We start from the raw sequence: 7624 nt of genomic DNA on the forward strand, positions 1-7624 counted from the left end.
TTACAGTCAAAGTTGCACTTTTAATGTAAATTATGACTGTAGCAACTAGCTACAGATGTATACACGTATTAAAATAAAACTCTAAGAGAATAGGTATCCAATATAAATCTAACTTACTAGAGGGTGAAAAGTATTTAAAGCGACAAACTCTGGGAGGTTGTAGGGGGACACCAAAACAAATATTTTTCCATAATGTCATTTTTTCCTGTGTGGAATATTTAAACCGGTAGAGGAAGATTTCTCTGGCGGCAAATTAATTAAACCAACAAACACTTTTCCATTTTTTTATGACCAGGAGACAACAAATTAACACAAAACAATTTCAATTACAGTAGATTTTCAAAAATGCCTCCATTGACACGTAAACAAAGGTTACGCCGTCGGCTCATGTTCTGTCTGACACTGGCAAAAACCCCAGGAGTATCCTGAATTGTTCCTGCTGCTGCTACTATCCGGGCAACCAGATCCTCTTCTAATGCAACAGGAGTTGCGTAAACAAGGTTGTGCATCTCTCCTCACACAAAAAAGTCCAGAGGGGACATATCTGGGGATTGAGCAGGTCATGGTACAGGACCACCTCTGCCAATCCACGTTTCTGGGAACCGTTGGTCCAGGAATCGATGCACACGATGACTGAAATTTGCCGGCGCCACATCATGTTGGAACCACATGCGTTGTCTTGTAGGGAGCGGGATGTCTTCCAGCGATTCTGTCAATGCTCTGGCGAGAAAATTGTAATAGTGCCTGCCATTTAATGGCATACGGCCCAGTTAAACAGTCCCCAACAACACCAACCCACACATTAACGAAGAACCGCACTTGATGAGCACTAGTAATTGTGGCATGGACAGCCAGAGAGGCCGAGCCGTTCTAGGCGCTACAGTCTGGAACCGCACGACCGCTACGGTCGCAGCTTCGAATCCTGCCTCAGGCATGGATGTGTGTGATGTCCTTAGGTTGGTTACATTAAGTAGTTCTACGTTCTAGGGGCTGATGACCTCAGAAGTTAAGTCCCATAGTGCTCAGAGCCATTTGAACTGTGGCATGTGGGTTATCATCACTCCAAACATGCGAATTGTGCATGTTTAAGACTCCATCATGCCTGAATGTTGCTTCATCGGTAAACATCACAGAGGATGGAAATGTAAGATGCATTTCACACTGTTCCAGGTACCACTGCGAAATCTGTGGTCTGGGTGGATAATCAACTGGTTCCAGGTTGTGGAAACGCTGTAAGTGACTTGGACGCTACAATTGCTCTCGAAGGACTGTCCTTACATTCATCTGATTCGTCCCCATGTTACATGCAATTGCATGAGTGCTGATTGAAGGATTCCACTCCACATGCTGCAAGACAGCTTCCTCAAATTGTGTTCTTAACGTGTGACAGCGTCCCTGTCCAGGTAATCTGCTAAATGACCCGGTCTCACGCAGATGTTGGTACACAGCAGCAAAGGTCGTATGATGCAGGATACGGCGATTAGGATGTTGTTGTTGATATACCCGCAGTGCATCTCGTCCGTTGTGGTGTGCTACGTAGTGCGCACCAACCATATCAGTGTACTCACTCCAAGTGTATCGCTCCATTAGTAAACAGAGACAATGCACTACTACACTGGTGGACAGCAGTTGCCTACAACTGAAGAGAGTAATACGCCCTCTAACAACTGAAGATCATAATACGGCCTCTAACAACTGAAGAGCGTAATACGGCCTCCACCAGTTTAAATATCCTCATAGGAAAAAATGACATTAGGGAAAGATATTTGTTTTGATGTCCTCTACAACCTCCCAGAGTTTGTCGGTTTAAATACTTTTCACCCTGTATATTCATTATTAAATACCTTCATACATTACTAAGTTTTCCATCACAGCAGGAGTATGACACTTGTGTGTTGTTTTATATGAGTGTGATGTATCTTATATAAAAATGTGAAACGAGATTACAATAGTCTCCTTCATACATTACTAAGTTTTCCATCACAGCAGGAGTATGACACTTGTGTGTTGTTTTATATGAGTGTGATGTATCTTATATAAAAATGTGAAACGAGATTACAATAGTCTCCTCCTTAATTCCTACAATAGCATTCTTCCTATCTTTATAGTCCCTCCATTCCTTATTGCCACTGCCTCCTGTCTTCCTGAAGTGGTTTTGTTTTTGTTGGTTTAGGTTTTTATGTAACTGCTGGCTCGGTCCTTGTGGTCAAAGCTGACTCAGAACTCTTCATGAGATCTGTCACTCGATGTAAAATCTGATGTATTTACCTTTTTCTTTTAGTTTGGTCACCATAGTTCACTCTCTTGAAGTAGAGGTTCATCAAATCAGTGCCTCTGAAATCCCGTGTGTAACCAAGGGAAGGCTTGACTTCTTCATGTTTTGCAGCTGTTATTGGAGTAAAGAATGATAACATCTACTCATATCATGAGAAAGCATTTGTGAATTAGAGTATAACACAACTATTATATGATATACACCTCCAAGGCTCAACATGACAAATTAGATCACAATATATTTCATTTGTCACAAAACCATTTTATCTTTTGTTTTCATATGTGGAGAGTGTGGTTGCCCTTTGACAGTCAAGCCATTGCCAAGCCACAACACCAAAACTTAAAGGCACCAACCACTACAGGTGAAGCTGTTTATTTGTCATCAGATTTTTTCTCATATACCATGCTTCCTGTTTAATTTCTGGACGTGTGGAAACAAATGCCCGTGCACAGTATATCTTCTGCAACTTACTCCCTGCTTAATATTGTTCTGTCAAGATTGTCTTTCGTCTTTCTTTGGACTATACATGGAGTGTAATATGTTGGTTGCCTAAATGGCAACACCTCATATTCCAACACTTAAAGGAAAGATGTCTGGACCTCTCACATCTAAAAAAAATTGATTTCTCATTAAAATACAACTGTAAACTACCTAATTACTTAAAAACTCTGGATGTGATTTTCTTCTTTAAAAAGGAATAAAACTTCATTTGTAATAACAAGTCTTTTCAGTTTTGTTGTTTCATTTCGGGTAAATTATGTTAAACAGTATTTGTCTACTGTGTATCTTCCTCTTATTTACTTCACATCCTGTGTGATACAAGAAATTCTCCTCTAATGACCAGTTTTTCTATATAGCAAAACATCATTTGTGTGTGAGTGTGTGTGTGTACGTGTGTATCGTGTCAGCTTACTTATGTTTTTTATATTTATTCATGTATTTAACAATGCATTTCCTTCAAGACAGTATATTCAAGAGTTTCTTGTTTACATCTTGTATATACACATGGTTATTTACTCTTTCTCACATTACTATTACCTGAGGAGTTGCTTGTTAGGTATATGCCTACTGTTCAGTCTCTAGAATCAAATCTCAATACATGCATTAGTCAGCAAGCACGGAACATTCCAACTCCAACCATTTTTGTCTCTACTATCAGGTAAATCTATTTGTTTGTAGGACTAGTTTGAAGAAAACTTTCATATTGTGACCACCAGTCACTCTACACCTTCATACTTCTGTATCCACTGCACTTACACTCCTTCTAAGAGCAGTCATACCATTATAGATGTGGTTGTACCCTTAAAAAAACTGTAGTGTAGGTCATTCCCTCAATGGATTCATCTGACCAAGGTATAGACTATCCCGTGTATGAGTCTGTCTAACCTTACCTCTCCCTTACCTACACTAAATGGTATGGGTCATTCCTCCCATGGATTCATCTGACCAAAGTATAAGCCATTCTTCCTATGGATCTGCCTATCCATTTCCTGTCCTACGCCTCATCCACTACTTGGGTATGCCCCATCTTAACTTCATCAGTAAATTCAGTTACTAGCCCCCTTTTCCTATCTTTTCTCACTCTACACAATACGTTTTCCCACAACTGCTTTCTGCTGGCACTAAATGATTACTCTCTATTTACATATCTTAATTCCTCTCTTCTAACTTCTTTTTCTTTTAAACATGTACAAGGTCTTTTCAAAAAATTCCAGAATTTTTCTCTACTTACCTTTTACTTATTGTATATGGTCTCCTTCAAAACACTCTCCTCCACAATTGATACACTACTTCCAACACTGTTTCCACTTCCAGAAGCAGTCTTAGTACTCCTCTTGCTGGATCGTGCGAATCACTGTGAATTTTCTTTTATCTCATGTATCACTGCAAATCTTCATCCTTTCTATGGGATTTTCAACTTTGAAAATAATGAAAAGTCCATAGGGGCAAGGTCTGGAGAGTACAGAGGATGAGTCAGCACAGTGATTTTGTTTTTTGTGCAGTAGTCACGCACCAACATGGGTGAATGTGTGGGTGTGTTAACGTGATGCAAGAGCCATGAATTGTCTCACCTCATATCAGGCTGTTTCTTCTCACATTTTCTCACAGGTGTCCCAACACATCCTGATAGTACCATTGATTAACAGTTTGGCCCTATGGCTTGAATTCATGATGAATTCTTCAAAGTCAAAGAAAGCTATCAGCATGGCTTTGACATTTGACCTGCCCTGACACGATTTTTTGGTTCTTGAAGAACCTTTCCCAACCCATTGTGATGACTGAGATTTGGTCTCAACGTCATAACCATGGACCTATGTCTCATCACCAGTTATGATTCTCTTAAGGAACATCCCATTCTCATTTGTGTGATCCAAAAGCTTTTCATAGATTACAAGGTGAAGATCTTTTTGGTCCTGACTCATGGGCCAGGGGACGAATTTGGCAGCAACACGATGCATTCCAGGACTCTATGTCACAATTTCAAGACATGATCCAACTGAAATTTTAGTTCTTCTGCAATATCTCAGACAGTCAGTCTTCGATTGGCACACACAGTTTTGTTGACTTTCCTGACAGGAGTGTTGTCTGTAGACATCAAAGGGCATCCTGAACGAGGGTCATCTTTAACTTCCGTCCAACCATTTTTAAACAGTGAGCCATTCGTAACACTGAGTACAGCTTAAGCATTCGTTGCTGTATGCTTCCTGCACAATTTGGTGTGTCTCTGTAAATGTTTTCTTGAGTTTCAGGCAAAACTTAATGCAGACACGTTGCTCCTCTAACTCTGTCATCTTGAAATTTGCAAACTGTGTGACACAGTGCTCTACCCAGTACAGCACTGAACGAGAACTAACAGACACACAGCGATGAAACTTCCAGCAGTTACACATTAAACACAGGTGTATGCAGGGATGCCAACCGCATTTAATTCCAACACACCATTGGAGTGAAATTAATTAATGTTCGGAATTTTTTGAACAGACTTCGTGTAACATAACTGTGTACACATATTTCTCACACTTATGTATCAAGCTTCTACTTACTGATACGTGCAACTTATTCTTTACTTTCTTATAATTACTAGATTTAGATAATACAAAAGATTACTAATAATCAAATCTCTCATTCTCTTGTTAACTCTTTAGAAATTGCATCTTATTTGGCTATGCATATTAGCATGCCAACAGTTGGTCTGGCCTTTCATTTCCTACCTGGAATCTTCTCCCCTACAATGTGTGGCATGACAAACATGTGTCACTTCCTTGAAATTTTAATTTATAGCTTAGTATTTTAACTAACCTCGTGGTTACCTTCATAAACATTATGATGCAATTACTAATGAACAAACTCTAGAGTCTACATGTACAGGTGTAGGGATCATATTTTTAGTTCTGTTTCCAGAAGAAGTGCTAGTAGAAGGTATAATATTAATAAAAAATAATATAATAGTTGAAGAGGACAGAAATTGTCCCCGAGAAAACTAGGACAGAAATATGGAAACAATTTAACTTGAACAGCTGGTTGTCATCAATACACCGAATTTTCAAAGTGCACAAACCATCCTGGGGCCTTAAGAAATTAAATCATATCTATATTGTACAATATTTATCCTGTCCTGTTTTCAGGATCTATTAGGTACACCGCTTTTGAATGCAGTATGTTGTGAACTTGAAAAGGTCCACTGTAATGCTGAAAAAATTTGCTCATTTCCTTCTTGAAATTCAACCTATGATGAAAATCCCATACCAGTACCAAATCATTTATTTGAAAGTTTTTACAATAGCCTTATCATCAAAAGTTCTGACTCTTTTTTTGTGCCTCTGTAATCAGATTCTCTTGTGCCTTCTCTTGCAACTTTTCCAAAGAAACTGCTGGTGAATTTGGTCATGTAAACAAATTCATCAAGGGCTCTCCTATAAAAGTATTATTCATTAAGTTTACAGGAGCCAGTCCTGTTGACGTATGCAGTAATTCATTAAGGATTACTTGAAATTCTGGCACTAGTTGTGCCTAGGTAGTGTGCCTCATAGAACAGTATGTTTTACACAGTTGTCCTAATTCCTTCATAACATGTTCACTAGGATTAGTTTGTGGGCTATACTTGGATATAGTTATATGTCTCACCCATTCTCAAACCAAGAATTCCTTAAAATTGTGCCTTCTAAATTGTAGGCCTTTATCAGTTAATAGGCATCATGGTTTACTCACATATTGAAAATACTCTTGCAAATAATCCATTACTGTATTGGTATTTGTTTTTTTATTGAGATAAAGTTTAACATACTTCTACCACATAGAAAGGGTGTTAGTATTAAGTGATTCTACTTTGTCTGGTATGGTAGAATTTCCACTTTCCTGTAAATGTACCTCCAAATTAGATAGTGTTTCAGGTGTGGTAACTATTTTTCGAAATCCTTTGCATTATTCTGACAGTTGCATGCTTGTTCCTCTGAAAGATTTGTTCTTTTACTTGCTTGTGAACTAAACTGCATTGGTTATTTATCCCATCCTTCAACTCCTGGGGCAACTGGATAAAAGTACTTGTAGTATCAGTTAATTTAGCTTCTATTTCCTGTTTGATGTGTTCTACTGACTCTATTTTTAATTCTTCTTTTGTATTTTCTACCTTGACAGACATTTGTTTACTTTTAGACTCTACTTTGTTAGATAATTCCTTCCTAGTTTCAGATAATTCATTCCTAGTGTCAGATGGTATTTTATTTGTTGAATCTACTTTGTCAGATAATATCTTAAAATTAGAATCTACTTTGTCAGATTGTTCCTTAATATTAGAATCTGCTTTGTCAGATTCTTTTTCCAAAATTCCTTTAACCCATCCTGGAGCCTCTGCAGCCATTCATCTAGTAGTGACTGGCATATAACGCAAATATTCTACATTATGTACCCTCCATTAATGCAGTAAATTGTTATTGCACAGTTTTCTTAACCATGGTAACACTGAAACACTGTGTCTCTGCCTAGACGAAAAAAAGTTTCCAAAGTGCATTTCTGTATTTTCTGTACAGCTCACCCTTTCCAGTGAACTACTCACTTTCATTATGTAGCTGATGCAACAGCATGTACAATAGCGATGTACTGTATGTGATGATTTGCACTGCCCGGCACAGCCAATGTCTCAAACACAGTGATAGATGCACCACATGGTGTTGTACAGCAGCACCCCTGCAGAGTTGACCAGCTACTACTGCATCCCCACTGATGTCAGCATTTGAAATATTCTTCTATGAATTCAGCAAAAAATTCTTTGCCTCCAAACCTGATGAGAAATTACTACTGGATTACAATAGTCTCCTTCCTAACTCTTATAATAGTCTTCTTCCTAACTCC

The sequence above is a fragment of the Schistocerca cancellata genome, chromosome 5 (assembly GCF_023864275.1).
Source record: "Schistocerca cancellata isolate TAMUIC-IGC-003103 chromosome 5, iqSchCanc2.1, whole genome shotgun sequence".
NCBI lineage: Eukaryota > Metazoa > Arthropoda > Insecta > Orthoptera > Acrididae > Schistocerca > Schistocerca cancellata.